This window comes from Dermacentor variabilis, chromosome 5 (assembly GCF_050947875.1).
Source record: "Dermacentor variabilis isolate Ectoservices chromosome 5, ASM5094787v1, whole genome shotgun sequence".
Taxonomy (NCBI): Eukaryota; Metazoa; Arthropoda; class Arachnida; order Ixodida; family Ixodidae; genus Dermacentor; species Dermacentor variabilis.
The window spans coordinates 106,579,312-106,605,509 of NC_134572.1; the positions used below are offsets into that span (position 1 = coordinate 106,579,312).

At 46.2% G+C, this 26,198-nt stretch overlaps 1 protein-coding gene and 1 non-coding gene across 2 annotated transcripts in view; one reads left to right on the forward strand and one right to left on the reverse strand.

Annotated features, from left to right (window-relative positions):
* The window catches only part of LOC142583616 (uncharacterized), a 207,280-nt gene that overhangs the window by 155,996 nt on the left and 25,086 nt on the right, over positions 1-26,198 (reverse strand). The gene's annotated exons all lie outside the window — the stretch shown is intronic.
* LOC142583830 (U2 spliceosomal RNA) lies at positions 18,362-18,544 on the forward strand. The gene has a single exon (XR_012828667.1). It is a non-coding gene; the product is annotated as a U2 spliceosomal RNA (small nuclear RNA).

Here is a 26,198-nt window from a genome sequence, read left to right on the forward strand (position 1 = left end):
CTCGTTTCCGCCTGTGACTGGTTGGGCGCCTCGTGACGTCAACAATGGTGTTCGTCCGGACCGACTGCTGCCGCTACGCACGAAGCACGGTGCAAGGTAGTTTGGTGGTGTTTTGCTGAGAAGGTCATGGAAAATTTCGAGAGCTTGCGTTTCTCTGAGGAGTTCGGCGTTAAGTCCAAACTCCACAAGATGGATTTTGCGCGCGACGTTGACGGGCGACGGCTTCGAGCGACAAAACGGGTCGTTGCTTGAACAGATCGCTCGGTGTTGTCGCTCGATCGCTCGTTTCTAGAAATCTACAACTCGTCGCTCGTCGCCCGGAAATGCTATGAGTGACTAACCAATAGTGCGAAGCCGAAACTGGATGTGCATAACTCAAGTACTACTGTTTTTCGCACGGAACGAGCGAACTATTGAATTTTACACGTGCAAGAATAAGAACCTAGTGCAAGACCATCAGAAATATTTCATGCTCCTTCTTCAGTAAAATACATCAACTTAAATTGATAAAGCAAGCGTCACGCTAGTTTTGGCGAGTATATTGCTGCTCTCATACCAGGAAGTCGTCGCTCAAAGCCGTCGCTCGCGTCGAGTTCGGCTTGCAGACGACGAGTGAACGCGACAGCCATCGCCTCACTTGTAGCGCTGTCGCTGTCGCGTGCAAGATCACTTGTAAGGGGTTTATACTTTACTCCCTACATGTACGAGCCAATTGCGAAAAGCCGGCCTCTCCAAGAAGCGAAAAATGCTGGTGCAAGCCCTGCTTTCCACGCGAACGAAGGCGAAGTGTTAGCATCTACTTGTGTTGGAAATGTTCTTTGGCGAATATGTTTTTTGCCAAGCTGCATTCAGCGTTCCAGCGAGTACGTTTCCGGGCAAACAACTACACTGTAAACGGAAATAACTCCGAGGTGGGAGTATACTGCTTGTCCTATAGCGACCCCCCGGTTCGGAGTTTTTTTTTGCTCCGTATGATCGGAGTAGAATTTTTACTCCGTACGAGCGGAATTTTCGCGTGGAATTATGGGAGTTGTTTTTCTGTCTTTTCTTTATTTTTTGCTTTGCTATTGACGGAGTTCTTTCGAGGTGCAATGGGAGTATAAAAAGAGCCATCGCGTGAGTTTGCGCGAACATGTTTACATGCAGAGGCTGCTGGTCAAATTTCGAAATATGCACACGAGACCGCGTCGAATTCGACGGAACAAGTCAATGAAAGCACATATATCATGACATACATAAACATTTCAGAAACACCCAATGCAGAAATTTGAAAGACATCACACGTACACGCGATACTCAAGAAGCAACGGTGCCAGTATATATAGCCACGATATTGTGTGCCTCGAAACCGCCTAGGGAGCAGCTGTGCTGTTTTCAGAATTACGACTCACATGCTCGTTCATACGAGATCTCTCTCTCTGAAATTAACAGAATACCTTAAGCAACACAAAACTGTTAATTCAAAATAGTGAGAGAGAAAAAGTTAATGGCGTAATTTTTCAAAATTATCATGCCATTCTGTGAGTGCTGAAGCGACTTCGCACACTGCCGGCGTTCGCGGCCAAAAAGTAGTGCGTTAGTTACAGTAAGCAAGAAAAATGTAAGTGCATGTGTTGCATAGCAAAATTAAATTTTTGCGATATAGTGGTAGCGTAGCAAGAAATTATTACGTTTGAGCATGACCCGCAGCAGCCGACATAATTAACACCGAGAAATGCGCAGTCATACATTTTATACACCGCACTACTTGCTCTGCGTCCGAGCAATCTGTCTCGGTTGCGAAAAGGAGCTACATCGCTGATCTGTCGAGTGAATCCCTAAACTCGGAGCCAGCAGGCATGCGTCTAAATCAATGTCTCGGATAGAGCGTAATGTTAATGCAATATAGGAAGCAACGACGTGACCAAAACATATATGCGCGATAACAATTCGATTCACATCGCTCAATAAGAAGCTTTATTTTCAGTACGCATACTTATGTCCTACCGTTTTTCTTCGGGCGAGGATATCCGTTCACAGATACATAAAAACAGTTGCTTGCACTCCGGTCTTTCTCACTGGCAACACAGCACCGCAACGAACTTGGGTTACGCCATTCATGCGCGACTAGCACGGATGTCGTCGCTCGAACAGTGGCTACTGTTGCCATTGCTACGCGGTCCTTTCAAACACTACACTGGACGTTGTCAGCATGTACTAAAAGGTCATAGAAGTCGCATTTCACGTACTGAAGAACACAAGACAGGGTGACGCAGCACGAAAACACAGCCAGAACGTGAGCCGACATCACGAGCCAGTGAGCAGCTTCGAGGTATACCTAAGCCTTTTTCCGCACTTGAAAACGTGGTTCTTGCAATCATCGTTGTCAGCAAAGCGATCACAGCTAATGTACTTGATGCTGAGATACAGTGAGCTTCAGGCATGCCAATAACACTTTCTGGAAGGAAATACGGGAAACAAATTGACGAAACGCTGTCGCGGAACGACACTTCACAGACGTAAACAAACCGTCAGCCATGAGCACTGCCCGCTCGGCCGAACGCGCCCGGTCGCTGGCGAGGCGCACAGCCTCATGGGAAGCGCCACGTGACCAACCTGTATCGGCGGATGGGAGTTTTTTTAAAACTCCCTGTCGGAGTTTCACGGGAGAACAAGATTTTTAAGCGCAGTAAAATCGCGTCATGTCGCCTTAATACTCCCGCAGCTAGCCAACGGAGTAAAACGAGGGGATGGCGCTGTTTTGCTCCCATACACCGGAGTAAATATTTGAGAGGGGAGGTTTTAGGGCACATCACCTCTTAAAAACTCCCAGGTGGGTTTATTTTCGTTTACAGTGTATAGTGTTATGTTCCTGCATGCGTCCTCGTAGAACGTAAGCGGTGATGCGATCTTCGGCATTTGTGCGCTGCCCCACGCTGTCGGCAGTCTACACAGATGGTTTAAACGCGGGAAAAGTTTACCGGCTGTTGTAGCATGTGTAGTATAGAACCCTCATCAGCGCTCCATCCGCACGCTACTCGTAACCGGCGAATTCCGTCGGCTACGTGAGATGGTCGGTTTCTCTATGTGTGCGAGAGAAGGGGGAGCGCAGCCTCCTGGTGTGAGCAGGCTTTCTAACACATGCAAACTTTACGCTTGCACTGCGTTATGGCAGCTGCATGCAGGATGTTTCACAACACACGTGCGAATAGAAAATTCGTGCCGCTTGGCGATGAAAGCTGCGTCAAGGGTGGGAGATAAACATGCACCTTCCGTTCAGCGTGCTAATTGTTTTTTTTTTTTTGGAGAACCCAAAGCACGCATTATTGATAAACTCCGGTAGTAATCGTCACGGAAGTGGTTAGAGCACAACACTGTTGTTCTTGAGCGCTTGCAGTTGTTTCGCTTCACAGCAGCCTCCCACTTCGCTGAAAGCTTCTTGTCTTGCAGGAACTAGTGGAACATCGGAACATCGTCGCGGCCGCTGGTGTTCGTGCAAGCGTAGGCTGCACAGAACACCGGCATGATCGGCCTACAAGTTCAATTGATGCTGCGCACGTCAACTACCACTCCTATATACACACAAACAAAGGAATGTAGGGACGAGCGAAGCGGATTAGGATGGCACGCACGCAGAAATAAGCCCGGTCAGGCACGGTCGCGGAGACTGCGAAGGAGTGGAACACCAGTGCTGACGTCACAACGCCGTGGTTTCCAGTCTCCGCTCGCATCGTCAGCGTCAGCAGCAGCGCGCGGCGCTCTACGCGGGGCGGAGCTACAGCGCAATTTTGACCGACGACTGCGTCGCTCCTAAGTGAAAAGTCCCCCCCAAAATTTTACCTTCATGGTTTATAAGGTTCCCGCATCCGTATATGAGCGTCTTATTGAATTTGACAGAATCTTCAGCTTCCCTTTAACGCCAAAAAAAAAAACAGAAAACCGATGGCTTTACAGCTGTGATCAAAGCAGCTGCATTTTTATTTCAAAATGAGCGTTGTGGCGTCTATGGTGATCCGATGCAATATAGGCGAATGGGAAACATTTGTATTTTTACACTATCCAAGCCGGAAAAACAGTCTTCAGTGAGAAAACTGAACGTTATTTCGACGGAATTTTTAAAATGTAATCAGTATGTGCCTTACTTATGCTGAAATGCTAACTATGTCAAAGTAACCTTTAGATGAAAGTATAGACTGAGAAAGCAGAATGCGATATCAAAATAAACGCGATTGAATGCGAACCTGGTATTATTATTTAATTGCATAAAATCGTGCTGTCTTCACCAACAGATGACGCCATGATGCGAGTTCCAAGCAGGAAATCTAGTGCACGATAATATCTGCATTCTGTTTTGCCACAAAAGTTTGATTACAGCTGTTCATTCACTGTTATCACTGCATCTAGATGCACCGAATATAACAGTCATTGATACGTCGGTCAATACCCGAGCATGTTTTTCGCTCACTGCAGGTTGTTCGGTGCGCTCAGGGTAAAACTGCGAGACTCAATATTTACTGATTCTTCTTTGATTATGAATTCGAACCACGTTATTCAGCATTTGTCGAAAATTAACACCGTGGTATATTCTGGCAAGCAAATGGCTTCATTAAACGTTCGCTATTGCTCTTAGGTGACTAATTTGTCCCAGTGAGAAGAGGCACTTTTTTTTAACGAACTAGTTTGTCAGAGTCTACCTGTGGCAGAATTTTCTGCTTCGCGATATTCGTATATTTACGATGGCATGCTATATTCTTGTTTTGAACTTTTGTGGTTGTAATACTTCTGTAGTATTATGTAAACGACCGAAAATATGAATTTCTGAATGTAGCTGGATAATAATAAACGTAAGCAGTTAACGTAGGCACCGTCCATCAAGCTCGGTAAATGTTATTCAAACATCACGCAAAACCTTGACATGCGGTAATGTCATAAACATAGCTTAAGTAATAGTTCAGTGTTAAACATTCAATAAAGTCACTTGCAGCTTGCGTAGGAAAATCACCAGTTCACTTTTTCCACGCAAGAACAGCTTAAAATATTGTTTTAATTGCCGAATCTGCATCTCTTGGACGTTGCTCCATTAAGGAGCGGAAACTTTCACACTTGGGCTGCTGTAATATAACAATCTTATTCTAATTATTTTCTTTTTCGCATTCGGTCAGTGGTTAGAGCTGCGCTCCGGTTATGTTAGCCCCACAATGGGCCATGTGATCGAAAGCTGATACGAAAGGAATAAAATCGAGCAAGAGGAATCTTTACATTGAACAGGCCTTGATCGTCACCTATTTGTACGTTTCACGCTTAGATTAGGAAACTGCTGCGGCGTTGAGTCGATGTACTTTGCTTAATTCACTATTTACCTGTAGTTCTATCTTTTTCTAGATTGAACAAAATTTCCGAAATTAACTTTGTGTCACATTTAGCCGGATGTTTAAATATTACCTAAAGAAACTCAGATTCCTGGTGATAAATCACGACACTGTGTTCAATGACGACAAAGCAGAGAGAAAGAGAGAGAATAAACCTCTTTTTTATGGAAGTGTAGCTTTTGATAGGTGTCCTCATTCAAGAATGCCTTGAGCTGGGGCCATGTCCTGGGCCTTCGCTATTCGCCGTTGCTGGTCTTCGAGGTCGGAGCTGGCCAAGGCTCTCCCCCAAAGCTCGTTGGTGTGATAAGAGTTCGGAGGATTTAGTAGGGTGTCGCAGACAGGCACCACGACAAAACAGAATTGCAATCGCATAAGAACAATGCACACGAAGCAGATTGCGCTTCAATGAAGGAATGGCACCGTACTAAATGCATGACCCTTAAGAACAATCATTTGATCTTCCCAAGCCTGGCTAGAATGGAGGCGCGCATTTTCCTTGAAGTGTCACGAGTATACGACCATGAATTCTTTCAATAGGCTGGAAGTTTTTTGCGTTTTATCTGCACAGCGAACGCTTTGCAGATAGTGCAATGCTGATCCTTTGTTGTCCGCACGAGGAACTAATAACTATCACCCCCGTTGTTCATATGGCTGGTTCCTCTTGTGTTCTGCGTGCCATGCTATTGCTGTAGATGATGAGAAAGGAGAAAGGAGCACGTACTAAGCACCTCGTTCTATTTCACAAAACGACGTAATGTAAGTGGCACCACAGTGCCGTCATTGATAGCTCCCGCCTTTCCTGTATGCCAAGTTATGCGTAAGCTAGAAGGGCTTTATTCTACGTTATCTTCGAAAGTTAATGATAATTAACCCCCTTTTCTTATATAAAGTGAATACTGAATCGCCTTAAGCACTTTTTTCCCTATGCGTCCCATCGTTCGGGCTTGTTCGTGCACAAGCCTCAGACGACGATAAAGCACTTTATGGACTACAAAGTCTGAACAACGTGTAGCGTAGTGGGCGGCTGGCGAACTTATGATCAAGAAGTGTACGCGCAGTTTCTGTGGTGACTGCTGTAATCTATGACACCAAGGAACCTTATGTAGGTTTGATGACCGCCCCGAAGTCGTCAACGAATAGATATTGTCTTTTCTCGGCATGCGCACTAAGCGACGAATAACCTATTGCACGAGTGATGATGGCACCAGGACACTTCGACAAGTTCACGGTGTGGCCAAGAGATGGCATGCGTGAAACTAGCGATACTTTGCGGGAAATGTGTGCGTGTGTGGAAAGGGGAGGTGCGGGGGGGGGGGGGGCTGTAGTAAGGCGCTAAACCTAATTTTGAGTTTTAATATTTATTGGGCGTGACTTCTTGCGCCCGTGAGCTCTTAAAGTGATACCCAGCTATGTCGCATTTCGGCGTAAAAAGAAAATTCCGCTCTCACGACAGCTTTGGACATCCACCCAGACGAAAGATACCCTGCAAGACCGAGCTCTGCATTCTTTCCGGATGAGTTTCCGGGAGCGTTTCATGATATAAGTTACGCTCTATACACGACGCCATTGTTTGCAGAGGAAAGGGAATGAATATTCGGGTGCTTCCGGTAGCGGCGATGCGGACCTTGTTCAGGGTACGTGTATTAGTGTTGCTGTTGCGTAAAGAAGTATCCAGTTGTCGTTTTCACAAAGTCTAGTCAGGGAAGTTGGTTCGGGACACTTAAAAAAGAGGGGGAGAGTCCTGTAAGGTAGAATACTATTACCAATTCTAATTGGATCTCGCCCCTGTGGCACCCTCCGTGGTTGCTTAGCGGCTATGGTGTGGGGCTGCTGAGCACGAGGTCGCGGGATCGAAACCCGGCCACGGCGGCCGCATTTTGATGGGGGAGAAATGCGAAAACACCCGTGTACTTAGATTTAGGTGCACGTTAAAGAACCCTAGGTGGTCGAAATTTCCGGAAAACCCCACTATGGCGTGCCTCATAATCAGAAAGGGGTTTTGGCATGTAAAACCTCATAAATAAATTTTTTTCGTCCCTGTGGCAGATGCGCTCGAAGCGGAGAACAACCATAACAGATGGGCCACTTCACTGTTTTCGCAGATAATTTCTGGAGTGATAACCAACACAAACAGAGAGCACAAACATTATCACAAACATCATCAGCAAAAAAAAAAAAAAAGAACATACAGAAAGAAAGATTTGCACATGGTTGCACCGGAGCGAGTCATGGAGCCAAGTTTAAATTCTGAGCCTAGAAGGCCGTAACTGAGTTCTTCCGCGGCATCCCAGCGTTTTAATTTGCGGGAGGCAAATTTCACATCAAGCCAAACCTCTAATCTCAGTCTACAGGAACAAAAAAAAAACATTCTGTTGAGAAGTATGAGAAACGGGATCAGACTTACCGCCTTGGCCTTGGCTGGTGCTATCTAGCACATGTAGGGCTAGGTCTATTAAACACACAAATACACAAGCAAGTGGACGGGGAGACAGCCATCGCCGTAAAATAGTAGGTGATGTCCAAACCTCCTGTACACGATGTCTTTCCGGCTCTGCAATTGCTTCCGACACGCGCACTCAGCAAAAACATAGTTTTCGAGGTTGCCATCTGTTAGCCGGCGTAGTGCCCCTGCACATGCTTTAAAAGGTAGCAGAGTTACGTCTTCCTTTCGCCGCTAGAGCCGCTGCCCGCAGAACATCATCATGTGGTGCAAAATGACGTGGAATGTTTCGCCGCGCTGGGAGGAAGCCAACTTAACCGACGCTACAACTTCTCTTTACGCGCACCGCCATCAACATCGCGATCCGCTCCTTCCGTTACGCGCGTGAAATGACATGGCATGACATGTAATGTCATGAATAGCATGACGTGACATGAAGTCTGCGCATGATATGTTCTGACATAAATGACGCCACATGCGTGACATTAAATTATTAATGGCATGCACGTCATGGCAAGAGGTGTATGCATGCATGAAATGATGAATGACATGTCAACACACGACATACAAGACACGAATTACATCCAGGCACCACCTGCATGACATGAACTACTTGCTAGTATTGTCATCAAATATATTCTATGGCATGCATGCACGTCATAACGTGTCATACATGTCATGCATGCATGACATTCATATCTTGATATGATACAGTGAAAGAAATAACCACAATTGCATCACGACGCTGTGAGATAGATAGATAGATAGATAGATAGATAGATAGATAGATAGATAGATAGATAGATAGATAGATAGATAGATAGATAGATAGATAGATAGATAGATAGATAGATAGATAGATAGATAGATAGATAGATAGATAGATTTGATTAGAATAAGTAGATATATACATACTTAGACCGAACGACAAATACTCCTCACCATCATTATCATCATCAGACTATCGTTATGTCCGCCGTAGGACGAAGGCCTCTCCCTACGTCTTGAGCTTCAGCGTCTTGGCAGAAGTGTACACACGCTGTTCCAAAATCGGCTCCTGAGCGCGCGTTGAGTTGCTTTACCGCAGTGCATCAGAAGAAAATGGCGGAAGTATGCCCAAATTGGCCGGATATTAGAGGTGTGAGTCAAGGTATGCTTGAGAAGGCTGGACAATGGTCGCTATAAAAGCAAAAGCGGTGCTTGAAAGAAGAAATAAATTGAATCTGAACGCGTTCGATGAGGGCAGAATTAGATATGCACGTCCCGCCGTGAAGTAGAAAGGCATACATACATTAATAATAATAATAATAACAATTTCGATGACACCTAAGCACTTGTGATAAGTTGTGAATGCGAAAGCATTAATGCACCAATTGAACGCCGCCCAGTGGTCCTTCAAGTAATCAACTCTTCGAGGACAAGCGAGAGTGTTGAGACGCTTAGCGCGTTTTGATTTGGCTTCACCGAGGCGCGGTTAGAACGCAGGCGAGAGCTTGCGCGGAAAAGGAAAGCGCGGATAACACAGGCTTCCGAGAGCGATAGCGACGGTGTCGTGGCGATCGCCTCTCCCCTCACGCAAAACCTGGCGTGCTAGCGCGGCAGCAGGTATTCCGTTTCGCCCCCTCTGCTCGGTGGAGGCCCGATCGAGCAAACGTTAGCATGTGTCACGAGTGCTCATGACGTGGCATCGCAGCCAGGGGGAAGTTAGTTGCCGTTTCGCTGCAGCTACAGAGGCCACCGGCTTTTTCGCTCAATGGGCTGTTTCACGCTTTCGCACCAAAAGCAAATGCGATAAAAAAAACTCGGTGCTGGGCCACCACTGCGTGTCAAGTAGGTCGGTGGTGAGGCCCGTATTCATAGAAGAGAGTGACGAAGGCGCTTGTACACTTTTTAGTAACATTAGCTATGACAAGCAACTCTAGTACCGACTCGTATTAGCTTGTGTTTACGGTACTCTAGACCATTTTCGGAATTGAAGAACCTAGGACTATGTTCGTGCGCGTTGCTGGCACACAAAGCCACGAAGACGTTGTTGCAGTCTCTCGAGTCAACAGGTCTTGGCGACCGTTTTTCGACTTGGCATGCTCCTTCAAGTGTGCGTGTGACTGGTGCTCTCTCTCTTCCCTTCTTTCTCCCTTGCCGCCCCTTTATCCCCTACAACAGTGCAAGGCAATAAACCGGATCTGCGCCTTGTTAACCTCTCCGCCTTTTCTTGCCTCTGTTTTTTTTCTGTATCCTGTGTCGACAACTTCGCGTGCGTTTTTATGCAGGGTGGATCTCAGTCATTCCTTCTTATTTTCCTAATTTCCCTTTTTGTCCCCAATATAGGCAAGAACACCTAAATTTCTACTGTGGTTCACTTCCCGGCCTCTGTCCAACTCGTTTCTTTTATTTTTTCAAAGCGTGCCAGTGTTTTTCTTTTAATACAATTGCTAAATAAGCCTGAATCAACGGCACAAGTTGCCTAAATTCCGTTCATTTCGAATGAAAATCGTTTATATGCCTCTCCTAGAACTGCCAGTATTCTTGTTACAAAAATTGTTACACAATCTTTGATGCAAAGCAATTTCGACTGACGCTACTCTTGTACGGTACACAAAAGCTGCTGCTAGATGAGGGGATTAAACTTGCCGTTTCCCGCTGCTTGACGCCTCAACAATTTTAGTGATAAGTATACCTATAATTAGTGATCTGGACTACAAGAAAAAACGAATTTTCTGCCTTCTTTAAAGAAGTCATGGCTTCCCGTCGGGGTTTCTGAACCCTCCCTGCCTTTCTCACACCAAAATTAGCAGTCAATAAACAAATTACTTCATAAATAGAACTTTCATTCTTATACTGTGAGCAACTACGATAAAAAGCCTCTGCAACTGCGGGAAGAGTACTTCCGCGGGGGCTTTATGCGTTCTGGTTGAAAAATTTTCGCGAAAGAATGCCCGAACATAAATAAAAAAAAACAATATTGATAAATAACATCTTACGTTTCTCAACTATAATGTTTATATAATACACTCAATATAACTGCATTATGTTTAACACTTTCAAGGCACTTAATTTCTGAGATATTCATAATGCAATTTGACACCTGTAGGCCAATTTCTTATTCAGCGCCAGCAAAGCTCGACACAAAATCTCTGCACCCGCGACCATCGCTCTAATGCTGCTTATTGGTATGGTTTTCGCCTGTCGACAGCCAGAACGGAGCTGTTATCATCTCGGTCCAGCTTCTAGACTGGCCACTCATGAGGAGTCAGCCACGTTACACGTGGATTGATTTATGTGTTGAGGCTCGGCTCTGTGAATTGCGAAATTAGTGCACTTAGTGTCAAATTTGAAGGCAGATATCTCGGCGCAGAAGTGAACTGTAAGCGTCGAACAAGTTAAGGGGCCCTTCAAATACGTTTGCCTTCAATCTTTTTATATGTAACTTCAACCATATTCTCAAAATTAGTATCGTTACTTAACCTATTTTTGTTACATCATACATATTTGTTGACTGTACTGGTTCAACAAAATTGTGTCTGCCGAAGTGACAAAAAAAAAAAGAAATAACCTGCGCAAGCAACATTCGCTTTGCCATCGTAGCGTCTTTACTAATGTTTCTAATAGTGCAACCTTAAAGGCCATCTACATGTAGGGCTAGGCATGGCTTAAATTGATGATGTCTTTCTTCTGCTTCCACAAGAAAAAGAAAAAAAGGAAAGTAGCAAGAGCTTCATTGCTTGATCTTGCCTGGTAATAGCCTAGTATAAGTTACAATGAATTTACAAGCACGCAAGAGGCCCATTTAATTTTTCGAGGCAGAGCATCTTGCAATAATAATTCCTGGCACACACGCAGCAACAGCATGTAGAGAAATGTAATTTAGTTTTTTGTGCCGTTGACTTCGGTAATTACCAGCACGAAAGGGTGCGTAACCACAGGGAAACTCCCCTTGTTCCGTTTCTTTATTTTTACGAGCAGTCTTACACGCGAGAAATATTAGCCCCTAGCACAGCCGACCAAACCTAAACCATCGCACACTGAAGAAGGTCTGGTATGCGGTAGACCATGATGGCCCCCTTCTGGTGTGCCGTTTCTTCGCGAAGAACAAGAAGCCCCGATAGAAATCTAATCATGAATGGTGCCAATATTGAGTGCTTCTTCCAGGCTTCCGCTATCCTCTCTATTTCGCTCGTCGCGTCTCCGTTTGATGGCTGTTCCCGTGTATGTGTATGTGTGGAGGTATGTATGTGTGGAGGTATGTTTATATATACCTCCATTATAGGCCACCTCTCTTTCAGGGATGGGTCTTCGGAGCGAGAGCCTCATAAAGGATCAACGTCATAAAAGAGCACCAATTCTTCTAACCGCGCGAGCTCCCGGACGAGGCGGGTATGAGGCGTCGAGATTATTACGAAAGGCGTCGCACTTTGTTTGATATTGGCAGAAATAAAATACGCAGAGATAGAGGCCGTGTCCAAATTGCACACAAATTGCCCCCAACCAGACGACGCTTCCCATACGCTACACTTCATTCTTCAGATTATCTCTTTGTGCCGTCAGATTCACTTTTGAAATCGAAATAGGCTGCTTTGCTGCATTTGCTCCCTTTTAAACGTCTCAATAAAAGGATGAAATCTTAGTACTGCTTTTCGGAACACACTGTAGCGGGTGTAAGTGTTTATACGCATTTTCAGTGAAACGTTTCCTTTTAAAAACTTTCTTCTTTACACATTGGCGAACAAAACGCCCACTCTACATTGGTAGTTTGTTGTTTAAGATTAGACAAGGAAACTTCATCAAGAGAAACCTAACTACACTTGTGATTCAATCTATATACTTGGTTCCCACAACGCCATGACAAGGGACGCTGGCATTTTTTTCCGCCAAATAAACAAACTGACAGATATCTTGCTGCAGAAACTACAGATTTTACATCATAGTTTTAGTTTGGAAAAAAACATTGGTTGAATACATTTACGTCCGAATAATGATATCAGTGATATCATGCTTTTTACATTGTATATGTGCAGTAGACCACAAAAGCTTACTAATCACGGGATCTCAGCAAAAGCTGAATATCTGCGCAGCGTCACAACGTAGCCCGGTATGCGCATTTCCAGCCTCTACTTGCGAACAACATGGTGACGTCCGGTTCTACTAGCTGTAGTTACAGGCTGCTAGGAAATTGAACGTTTTGTTAGGTCTCCTGGTCTGTAAACTTTCGGGGTTGACTGTACATGAAGGGCAGAAGCACCACCACATTGCAAAAAGCTATCATTATTGAAAACAAGAAATATATATCGGAACTAGTGATCTTCCATATACAATGCACAATAATTCATTGGCGTTTACGTAGTGTTCACTTACAAGAGTCAGTTTCGGTGAGCACTGTGCACACTGCGCTTCTGAGCAGACTTTCAAAAAACGAAAAAAAAAAAACGCGTATTCGTTATTGTTCTAGAAATTGAAAATTGTCGTTCATATTTGATACTATTGCATAATTTCAGACCTTACATGATCAGTCATATAAAGATCCTAGTGCGAAAGACACACGAAGCTTCGTTTTCGTAATAGAGACTCGCAAATGTTCACTGTCAGATATTTCTCTGGCTGGTGTCATATATAGTGAATCTCACAGGTGCTCATGAATTTGTAAGAACACCGTAAAGAAATAGTGGAACTGGATTTTTTTCTCATCTGCAGCAGAAAAATAAAGCAGCCTGTTTCGACATTTGGATATGGGTAGTATCTACAAATCATTGTCACATGGTAGTTACGCTGAAGAAAGCAACAAAACTTAGAATGGCGAAACTAGTGTTTTATTGGGCGAACCTGTGCCCTCAAAAACAGGGCACACTCGAAGCACAACAATAGCGGCGAACACAGACGGCGATCGGCGAAAATCTGATCAGTGGGTCAAGCGCGTTGGCTTTTATCAGTCATCGAAGGTTACATAGTAATCGCTGGTGCCGGCGTGTCTTCCCAAAAGTTCTACATTATTCGCATCGCGCATACTTGAAATCAGATTACACAAGGTTTGGTGACACACAGCGGATCGAACCATCGATAACTTTCGAGAAACTTCCGATACATGCAGGCGCGTCCTGCGCTGTGCGATAACATTTGTTAGGTGGTGAACCGGGGCCACCAGATAAAGATAAACAAGCACACGTATCAATAGTGTAATTTCACAGTCTGAGTGAAAACAAACGAAAGCGGACACTGACAGGCACGTAATAATGACTGTAATGACAAGCGTATTAACAATGAGAGGGCTTGTTACGTGTACACGTATTATTGAATGAGTTGTCCACAATGCGCCATAGAAAGCCTAGATCTGCTGCGGTGGACTTCCTGGTTAGTTACTGTTTAGTAATGAAAATTTCATTCAACTGCAGTCAACTACATAGACGTTGCTTAGTGCTGCAGAACAAAAGCACTTTTTTTTCTAATCGCTTTTGTCGCAAATCAAGGAAAGTTCAGTGCCATGAGCTCACCTGTTATGTTATAGGTAAGTCTAACTTTTTAAAAGAATTTCGGTGGCACTTCTACCACAAGATTGTCTGCAACAGCACAGTTTACTGAAAGAAAAGCGACTTCTTCGCAGAACAAGTAGGAGCATACATCATGTTGAAGCATTTCTGTATCGCTGACACAGTACAAGAGGCCTTTCTTATCTCCTCCCTTTCTTGAAGTGGTCGTTGTTATAGGTAATAATACACGAGGACCTGAAGAAAAGTGCCTGATGTGCATTTCTCCTAAGCTACATAATTAACTGAGCTGGAAAACAGCGATTCATTGGCAAACAGGGAACGTACTTCGATTTGATAAGTTAAGCCTGGCGTCGTGTTGTGACGAAATGCTAAAAACTGTGCACACTCCTGTCACCTTTAGCGAATAACTAGAACACTATCGCGATATTATTTTCTAATTCCAGAATTGCCTCCCCAGAACTTTCGTCTTGATCAGTCTTCAGGCACGTACGCAAAAAATGAGGCTGTGCAAAACTGCCTAGCGCCAGGCTAAACCTTACGCTAAACCTTGCTGGCGCAAGGTTTAGCGTTACGCTGAAGCTAGTCCGCTCGCGTTCTGCTGGTGTGACACCGCATACGAGAAAGCTGGTGCTGCGCGGCATAAACGACACCCTGGCAATCACTAAGCATCTCACGACGCTGGCACGATGAGGAACCACCACCGTGGCAGGCGTCGCACATCAATGGTGCACAAGATGACACCGCAGGAGAACTGTCAGCATTTTGCAGCTTGAAACACACGATTTACTGCGCTCAGTTCACTACGTACACCACTTTGCTGTATGCACACAACCGCTCAACAGGAACACCATAATCCTTGTGGCCACAAGGCTCGTGCTGGTAGTCGAAGGCAGAACGCTGTCCTGGCCCTGCTGCACGGTGAATTGAGCTAACGTCTCCTAGCGAGCACAAAGCCAGTGCACTTTGATCCTGATGCTATCTGACTGCAATAAAATCTGATAAGAATGCTCCCGAGTAATTTCTGCCCGCCTTTTTCTAGGGCCTTTCTTCTGCTTCGTCCCATTACCTGCAAGTAGGCGAAAATACGCAGGCTAAACACTTTGTATTTGCAATAAAGAGCTTGCTCTCTCTCTCTCTCCCGAGTAAATCGCGTTGATATTGACGTCACGCTTTCGTCATGCTTGGCTTCGCAATGAAAATTTCGGCCCAAGTAGCCTGACTTCATAAATCAGAATGTGCAGGCCTGCTATCTAGAAGGAGTTGTGTTAAGAATCAGAGCGCGCGCACTCCACTTCCTTTTTTTTTTCTGAGGCCGAACCTATTGCCTCTGCCTCACTTCTCTGGAGGCCTTCTAACTCTTCACACGCAGGCACTGCATGAGAACCCGTATAAATGCTATCGTAATAGGCACTGGGTGCGCCATGAGTTTGGACCAGTGGCGCCTTCGTGTGGTGGCACCCCGAATTTAATGGCATGTGACGGCCTGTCCGGGCTTAGCAGACGCTGCCACCACCTACGCTGATTTAATATTTTCCGTAGTTCTTTTCTGTTTTGCTTTGCCGAAATACCACGAGAAACCAAATCTGACCAAACTAGTTGCGTTCTTGGGTGCCTGAAGAGTCACTTAAACGTCACTGAAGCTGGTTAGGTAGGCCATTGACTTCAATCGTTTTTCACCGTGGCGGAAAGATTGCATAAGCGCGGTCTGTAGGCAACAATACGTGCAGTGCTCAGCAATTGAAGCGAGATACTCGAAGCGCATGTCCGCCGGCGCTTTTCCCACCGACTGTAAGCGCGGTGGCACCGAGCTTATCACCGTGGCAAACAGTGAAAGTAAAAAACTTTTGTGATGCATTGTGACTACATTTGATCCCACGGCAATCACCTAGAGCTGACCTGTGGCGCAAAAAAAAAGTAAGGACGGTAGCAGCCGCGCGATCCGAGTATTGCGCTTCAATTGCTGAGCACTGTTATTTCCGAGGCTGCTTTGCTGTGGCCTAGTAGTTCTAACATTAATAAAGGATCCGTTCATTCACAAGAGCGTCGTGTCCAATGGCAATTGCCTGCCTTCGCCTCCGCAACTGTAACGGCTTCGGAACTTGGGCTGCGACGGCGAACACTCAGATTTGTAGTCGTAAAGTTTCCACCTTATCAATGCATCAGTCTTGCTTTTAGGGTACATTTTACTTCCTCGCGCTTCTCAACTCTACTTGCATGCGACACATGACTGTTTGCTGTGCATCGACGGCGAACGAAAGCGCACGAGAGTGTTCACACTTGCCGCCACCGACGGCTCTCGTCGCGCTAAGCTATGTGAAATCGACCAGGACTGAAGATGGGCTAGTTCGTAAGACTTCAAGAATGACAAAGCGTTGCAAAGATAAAAATAATTGCAGCGGACCGAGAACGGGAACTTATCGACACACCTGGAATCTGCGAAGCAACTCAAGAGAAAAAATATGTGGGCAGTTTGCATTAGTGGTGCAAGGCTGGGTCACAGCAGAGCTAGTTCCAACTTTTGCTAAATGTAGCTACGTTTCGCTAAGTTTTGCGATGTTATGCATGGCTTGGCTAGGCTCATACCAAGCGTCGCTAGAGTTTTCTATGTCTTACGAGGGTATGCATGGTTTAACTATGCTCATACTTAGTGTTGCCAAGATTTCCTAAGTTCCGCCAAGTTCTTGCGAGGTCATACACGGCCAGGCGGGTAAGTCACACAAGCCCCAGCAAGTCAAAGGCGTACGAGCTACAGATCGTGCATCACAATTCATTATATACAGTGCTTCAGTGCCAGTCGTCACCATCGTCGATCCGGTGCTCGTCCTGGACGTCCGACCGTCGTCGTGGTCGTCATCGTGGTCGGTGGCGTCAGGAAAGGCTTCTCGAAGCACTTGCAACGCAGAGCTCTTCTGATCAAAGTTCCGCACAAAGCTCACCGTGGTGAGATTCACGTCGAACCAGAGCCGGCCACAGACGCGGCAACTGTGCCCGAACTCTATGCCGAGGAATTCGTGCGGGAAGCGGCCGTTCGCACCTCCCATGGATTTGCGGGCTTGACGTTGGAAGTTCTCGGTGACGCGTAGGCACGGAACCGATTCCCGGCGGCGCCGAGCATTCGGTCGGCAGCGTTCGTTATCTGTGGCCCGAAACTCGGGATCCTCGACTCGGCGACGGCTTTTGTCGGCGGTGACCTCGGCGCGATGGGCAGGATCGGCTCTCTTTCGTCAATCGTAGTCCCTCTAAGTTACGCGCCGAGCTTCGTTGTAGGTCACACACGTGACAGCCGTGCTTAAACTCTATGCCCAGAAATTCGCGCTGGATTCGGTCGTTCGCAACCCCGTGCCTCGGCGGGCTTGACGGTGGACGTTATCGATCAGTCGCAGGCCGAGATAGCTTCTCGGCGACGTCGAGCATTCAGGCGCCGACTTTTGCGTTCCCTGGACTGAAACTTGGTATCCTCGACTGGGCGTCACCCTTTTCTCAGCCGCAGCTTCGGCGCCATGTTCCGGATCAGCTAGGCAGTGACGCATCGCTTCTCGATTGGCAGTACGGTGTTCTTCCTTGAAAGCGGCTTCTTCTTCTGGCATCCGGACTTTCTTCGGCTCTTCCCATGACAGGAGCACGTACGCACGGAGCAGAGGAGAGGAGTGTCGTCGCGCCGGCTGTTCCGAGCTTTTACTCGCCTGTGACGTCACGACTCCGCCTTACGCGCGTGGAGAGCGAGAAGCTTACGTGGCTCGGTGCTCTGGCAGGTAGTTGCGAGGCAACGCGAGGTGGCGCACAGATTGGGTGAGTTTTCTGGTAACGCTCCACGGTGGAACGAAAGCTTAAGCAGCTCCACTGCTAAGAACAAAATGAGCAATTGCACTCTGTGAAGGTGGATGACCGGCGAAGATGTTTAACATAACACCCAGAGGTGACAGAATTTGGACATAGGTATTCACTCATTTGCCGTGATTTTTATATAGACTTGTGTGGACGACGGGACTGCCACCCCAAGGAGCTGGACGAAACTAGACACGCGTGAAGTTTCGATGGGACAACCACCACAGGATAGTGGAAGGAAAGGAGATACGCAAGCGCTTAGAACGCCGATATCGAGAAGGCGGTGCGAACGTGCATTATCTGTTCTTATCATATAAATATTTGATACGGGTTGTATTTGAACCCAAGATATTAAACTTATTTTCGTAAGTTGGCGGAGCGCTTGAAGCCTGCTTCACCTCCGCCGTGGGTTCACCCAGTATTGAACTATCTTCCGGATCGGCCCACCGTTTTTGGTCTACGGACATGGAACCGCTGGAAGCTAGCCATAACAGCTTCGCTGTAAGAAGAGACATGTACGTTTCCTTTTTTCCATATTTTTGGGGTGCAGGGAGGTAATCTGTGTGAGTCCACTTAGTGGACATGCCCATTTCGTCTACTATTGTAGTGCTGATTGGCTGTGGCGCCTCGCTGCTGGAGACGCGCCAGCGCAGCTCAGCCAATCAGAACGTCAACAACAGATGAAATGGACTTGTACACTATTTGGACTCTTACAGAATACCTCCCCAGCTGTTAGGCGCCCGTTCCTACGTTGAGCGTCGGCATCCAGGATGAAAGAACGAACGCGGAGTGCAGCGGCACGTGAAACACGGCGATAGCGAAGACGGCGGGAGGAGTAAAGCGGAGAAGTAGGGTGAAGCGGAACCATGAGGCGGAAAGCGGAGGAGGAGGGTAAGGTCGAGAAGAAAGCGTAGTGCCGCGCAAGACGGGCTCTGCGGCGACGAACGCTACGAGATGGCACCAGAGTAGAACGCCGTTGTGGGTTCCCCAATGGCATGCGGAGGGCGCGTCAAGCCGTACCATATGAAGAAACAAAGTGCTGCGTGAGCGGAGGTCTCTCTGCGGCGGCTGCTTTGAATCGAGCCCAGGTGTCACCCGTGCGCTGCTTCTTGCGATCTCCCGATTAGCGAGGCAGTCGCACCGGACTTCGCTCCGTTTGCAATGTGCCGCACGAGACAGCTTGTGCGTGCCAGCCAATGTATCACGATATGAAAACACGTATAGATCTCGCATTAGGGAGTGTCGTAATCGTCCGGGTATTTTTCACTCCATTAAGAAACGGTACAACGTGGGCCCAACCCGAAGGCGGTAGTTGTGTTTGAGAGCGTCTTCGTAGCCTTCTGCTACGAGGAAAGGACAGGGGAATGAGAGCCAGCCCGGAGGCGGAGAGAGAGAGAGAGAGAGGAGAATGCAGGAAAGGCAGGGATGTTAACCAGTCAATAGTCTGGTTGGCTACCCTACACTGGGGGATGGGAGAAGGGGAAGAGAAAGAAGGGAGAGAGAAGGTGTAGATACGCGTACGGACAGCACTTCAGTTAGAGTCGCTCGAGCAAACCAGAAGTTCTGAGAAAACACAAAAGTGCCTTCACTGCCTTCTGAGCCGATGATCGGTCGGGACGGTGCTCTAATATGGACTGTTCACTCAGAGGACGATCGTCTAGTTTCCTCAATGTGTTGGACAAAGACTGTCTTTGTGCTTGAAATTGTGGACAATGGCACAATAAGTGGTCAATGTTCTCCTCGCATCCGCAGGTGCACTTTAACACAGCGTCCCAGAGTGTTAACTGATACGAGGCGAAAATGGGACAAACTGACACGCTGCCGCTTGGGACACAAGCAAGAAAGCCATTAATTATAGTGGCGTAGTGGAAGCTAGAGCGCACACAAGTGCTGTAGCTCGTACTATGTAGGACATAACGTATACGGGCCAGTCGTGTCAAAAAAGTGTAATACAGTCGAACGCCTTTGTGATGAAGTGCTTGGGGCCTCCGAAATCATTCGTTATACAGGTCACTTCATTGTAAAGGTCGCGAAGCTCACACAAGAAGAGGGACAGAGTTATTCCTTAGTTATACAGGCCATTCAGTCCTAGGGGCGCTCGTTGTAGAGGTGCTCGACTGTATTTGGCGTCGGCATGAGAGAAGCACGTGTGTGCATTGAACGTCGCGCTGCTGTGCCTGCTGCATAAGGAATCCGACCCAACTAAAGTGAGGCCCCACACCGCGGCATTATTGGTGCCAAAGAACGCATGCACAAGCCTACATGTTATCGCTCATAACCACTGCAGGCACTCTGGTAACGTTTGTATTGCTCTGACGAATACTTCGTCATTGTATGATTAACGGGAAAATCGGAGCGTCTTCATGAACCGCTTCGGTAGCAGCGAAAGTCTCTTAGCTCTATAATCCCACGCAAAGCCCTTAAAAAGGACAAACTCGATGTTGAAGGACATATTTGGCAAGAACGCGCTTCTTGAGATTCGAAAAAAAAAAAAAACATTGACGCCGACCCTCGTTTGCAAGAAAAAATGGCGGTGGCTTAGCTCAGCTATGGCCATCGTAAAGGTACGGTTATGCTTGGTTAATCTCTTGCCTTGCTTGCTAACCTTAGCTTATCCGGCTATGGCCTTGTTCACAGATGTGGCCAAACGGATTGTTTACAAAGTCCGAGAGGAAGAGTGTAGACGCACTTGCACCTTCACCGAGTTTCATGCATGTTCAGTGCACCAAAGAGTCTTGGGATCGTCTGTGACACTGTCTGGATCCTGCCGCTGTTGTTGGGAGGCCATAGCACGGCGTTGAGCTGCAATTGCATCTGGCTGGAATTGAAAAACATAGAGGAGGCGCTGCCGAGACGATAGTTGCAATGAGTTTCTGTCTGTGACAGGAAACTATTGCGTCCATATGGACCAGTGCCCAGTTTGGCGTAGTACTGTGTGATGTGGTGGGTTGTACCGTTGCGAACATGCACTACACCCATCTTAAGATTGTGGCTAGTATCATCTCCAACCAATCTGCTTTGCTGGTAGCCATTTCATGCTTACATCTACTCTGGAGTACGAGAGAGCCAGGATATTTCTCATACATCATCGGTGAATGTTTTTGTCCTTTGCCTATTTACTTGATTAAGAACGTGACAATGTTAACGTGCACAGCAAAATAACATCGGAAATATAAACGGTGGAGCTTCACGTCATTGCTTACCGCTGAGTGGGCGGGGTGAACACTGCACGCTGTAGCTGTCGCTGTGCTTCATGCTGGCACTGGAGCGTCCAGATCACATAGATTGATGACTAGTACCAACAGGGCGAATACGCCATTGTTCCTTCCCCATCGGGATGAGGCTCTGTCACCATAGGTGTGGTCCACGAAGTGCTGTACAGCTTAAGTCGCAAGACACTGGAATAAAGTATGCCGAGTTTTACTTTGCCCGCAATTTGCACACCTGGCATTTTGCACAGTGTACCATATTCCGAGGCGTTTGCGCTTCGATAACGCGCTCCAGTATCCCAGCCAGTAAAATTCACGCACATCGGGGTTCTTGTTTTAACGCGATAGCGTTATGGAGCTCGTGTCGCAGAAAAGCCGGTGTCGTCGGCGTCGGTGTCGGCGTCGGCGTCCGCGGCGTTGGCCGTGAGCGATAAATCACGGCAGGCACTTCATAAATAAAAAGCAACTTCCAAGGTGGGCTGGGTGGGAATCGAACCAGGGTCTCCGGAGTGTGAGACGGAGACGTTACCACTGAGCCACGAGTTCAATGCTTCAAAGCGGTACAAAAGCGCCTCTAGTGAACGCGGTGTTGCCTTAGATACGAGCTGTTTCTAAGGCTCAGGCGTGGGTCGCTTGCTCAGGCGCACATTTCGTTGTCGCGCCGAACGCTGCGTTGCTCGACGCTCACCGCGTCCGATGCGGGGCGCGTAGTCGCTGCGCCGTAGCCCATTGTCTTGCACCCCTTGGCGGGTCGACGGGGACGCTGTCGCGTTCCACTCTTGAAGGCGAAGCTTAAGCGTCCTCCAATTTTTTCCTCTTTCGTTTCCCTCATAGGCTTAGGGCTGTTTTTTTTTCTTATTTTCCTCTTCAAGTGACTGTTCCATAAGCATATCATCAGAAGCCAACAAACACTGACACCAAGGACAACATAGGGGAAATTACTTGTGCTTAATGAATGAAATAAAGAAACAATAAATTAATTGAAATTAAAGTGGGTGAAAGAACAACTTGCCGCAGGTGGGAACCGAACCCACAACCTTCGCATTTCGCGTGCGATGCTCTACCAATTGAGATACCGCGGCGCTGTTTCCCCATCCACTTTCTTGGGTATTTATCTGTACCAGTAGAACCCTGGGAGTGTTACCAGCGCCACCACTCACAGACCTTGGCGGCGGACGTGGAACGCCCTTTTTGCCGCAGGCGTCACGAGAACGTGATCTTTTTGGGTGAAGGCAACTGGTCAATAAACCCACACATGCTACCTGAAGGCATCAATGTGGCCGGATTCGAGACCCTCGTTATGTAATAAACGAGAAGAGAGAGGGTTAACAGAGGGTCCCGATTTTTATTAGTCCTATCATAAGAAGCCAACAAATACTGACACCAAGGACAACATAGGGGAAATTACTTGTGCTTAATAAATGAAATAAAGAAACGATAAATTCATGGAAATTAAAGTGGATGAATAAACAACTTGCCGCAGGTGGGAACCGAACCCACAACCTTCGCATTTCGCGTGCGATTTTATTTATTAAGCACAAGTAATTTCCCCTATGTTGTCCTTGGTGTCAGTATTTGTTGACTTCTTATGATATGACTAATAAAAATCGGGACCCTCGGTTAACCCCCTCTCTTCTCGTTTGTTCCATGAGCATGTAACTTACGTCTATCGCCGGTAGTTCTTCAATTTTCGTTTCCTCGGCGTTTTCCTTTATGGTGCGCTTAAGGCTGCACACTGTTTTGTAAAATACTAGTGGGTACTTGGCTTGAGGTTAACGGTATTTGTCAACTGAGAACGCAGTCTTTACCGAACCAGCACAGCGTTAGTCTTCTAAGGGCTGTAAATCACGCCGAATATATTCAGGCAGTGCTAAAATACGTTATCTGGCAACACTTCCGTGATTGGTCTGTATAGTCTGCTGATTACTTCTCACAATGGTGATATGATTAGAAGCTCTGTCATTTAGCTTCAAAGGCAACTATAAATAAACACTTAACGGCAAAATTCTTTCTTCTTCCTCCGTATTCCTTGGGCTAATCTCTGCGACCGCAAGGTAAACCTAAAAGGTACGCCTAGAATATTGCTGTTGAAATACTTATACTAATAGATACCAAAATAAACAGTGATATGTTGAGGTTGGGACTCAAAATGTTAAAAGAAAGTTCTACAGACTCCACACACGGTGAGAACTGGTGCTATACAAAGCATTTTATAGTTAGCAGGCTATTCATCATCGTTTGCGGCTTCGTTAAGCGCTGCCAAATCAACCGACATGCTTTTGTAAGACAAGAAATGTGAGTGTTTTTGTGACGACAGCTGCAAGACGACAACGACAGTGACGACGATCGTGTGACATCGACAGCAGCATTTCTACTCCGTACATTCGACGCGAGTTTATAGATGCGGGTTGTTACGAGGTGCATAGGTACTGGTCGGTCGTAAGCGACAGAAACAGGCTTTGAGACGCTATTTGCGATTAAGTGTTACACAATAGTGCAGACCATGTGTATGCCACAGGGTGTGAGGTTAAAAGACGATGGCATCTGCACTCGTTTCGTAGAAGAAACTCCAAAAGGAGAAAAAAATACTTGTGCGTCTTTACAGAATCACAGCCGAATTCCCAAGCGACGGTGCCTCCATTTAGCTTTTGCAATGAAAATTTAAGTTGCATGTTAATAAATCGAACAATTTAAATCGTTGCTCGGATACAATGTTATCGCGATTTCGAATAAATAATTTTGAGCAAAAGCAGCTGTGCTCCAAGACGCCCGCGAAATCGTTAAGCCATAGCTCAGCGAACTCCTCAATCGACTCACTCAGAATCACTCAGACTCAGACCGACCCGCAAGTGTGAGTGATCTCGAATTGGTCCTATGGTGTGTGAGTGTGAGATTTATTGAGTCCGGCTGAGCATAATGTTGGTCAATCTGAGTTGAAGGAATCACGGCAGAGTAGAATTTCGGTCAATCTGAGTCAGAGTGATCCCCAAGCAAAACAAAAAGCAAGAAAGAAACTATATGTTCTGAGGGAGTCTGAGTGAGTTCACGTTTCTATTACCAACCTGTGCTACCATGATTAACGTTTACTCAATTTTCACTATATGAGACGTCGTTAGCAATTGTAGTTCTTCAAGAACACCTAGTTAAATGCTACGCCACTTTTTAAAACGTAGATATAATTCTCTAGAGCACATCAACTAGTAAATTACTGCGCAGGCACCGTAATTAGCTTATATACTTTTAAATTTACATAAACATCGCCGACCAAATGCTCCCTATTTTCTCAAAATATAAGCAAGGTTACTCGTTTATTTCACCGCGGATATTGTAGGCGCATTGTGTAACGCACGGAAATAGGATGAATACGATGATTTAGTGTACAATTTCAAACATTGTAATTATGGCAGGGACGTTACATTTTCGCCACATATTCCACACAATATTATCCCCGTTTCTATGAAATGTAAACTCAGTTTGCCGTAAAGTTATATAGCGACGCTGGTAAAGATAGCCGACAATGGAAATATAACGATTTCAAACGCGTGTGGAAGCACGTGGCATAGTGTCCTTTCCACTTGCTATAAATTTGTTTTTAATGGCACATATAATGTTTTCCCGATGCAGATGGGCTAAATCTGTGCCGTTTATCAAACATACTCTTAAAACTCCCCTGTGCTTGAATATGTAGTTACCTGCGAAGGCTGTAATTAACCTACACAATTTGAAATGTGCCTACGCATCACTCAAAGCCTGTTTCTTATTTTGACGTAATATAAACAAGTTGACCGGGTAATTCCGTCAATAAATATAAGGAAGCCTACTACGAACCTTCTAAAATGCATGCGAACAGATAAAAAGCGCTGTTTCTGTAACGTTTTGCTTTTAAAGCTGCTCATCAAGACGTAAATGAGAAAGTTCGGTCGCCCTTGTCATAACATCAATTCTCATAAAATGGAAATTTAGTGTAGAGTTCTCTCGAAATACCGGCAAGCACTTGCTTAAAGAATGCTTTTCCAAAACCGTAATCAACTGAGCTTTTGAAACTTTGGCCATACGTATTTATTATACAAACTCACTTATATTGTAGGGGTTTATGTGCACATAAACCCCTACAATATAAGTGAGTTTGTATAATAAATAATGCCAAAAGTCAAATACACGCAGGCACGGATGCCATTCATCAGCTTGAGAAGCCTCCGTGTCTGCCACGGTTGGTTTGCAGATTTCGTCACCCCATATTAGCTCAACTGACAGCCATAACGCACTTAAATCACTATGAAATTCTTTAACCTTTCTTGATGTAATTTAAACATAATATTTTAGAATGCATGGTAGACGTATGCCTGAAATGGTGGTGCTTGAATTTTACTACCAATTCATGTGAGCAGAACAACTGTCAGTTTCACCCAAAGGGCGAATCAGAGGCAGCGATAGAAAGTCTCGGGTATTCTTCTAACGTTGCTTCTAAGCGCCTTGTTTCTAACAAGGGAGGGAGGGATGATAAGTCACAGCAATCACGAGAACTATCCCCGCCTTGGCCGGTATACCAAGCACCTCACAACCCTGGCGCGATGGGCAGCGCCACAAGCAGTAGCGCATTTATATTCTAGACAATAGAGTTGTACAATAGTGCAGGCAGTCCACATTGATTGTGCACAAGATGAGAACGATGAAAAACCACACGCAATTTTCAGCGCCAAGTGAAAGGATTACGCCGCTTTAGCTTGAAGTTGGCTCTCCGTTCAGCTCAGCACAGTGCATATCATCACTGCGCGGTATGCACACAACCGATCAGCAGGAACGTGTGTGCTTCGTAAAAGGAGGGTTTATTCGAGCCTCCTTGCGTTTGTGCGCAAACATTCATGCCAGCAGCGAAGCGTAAAATGTTTCCCTGTTT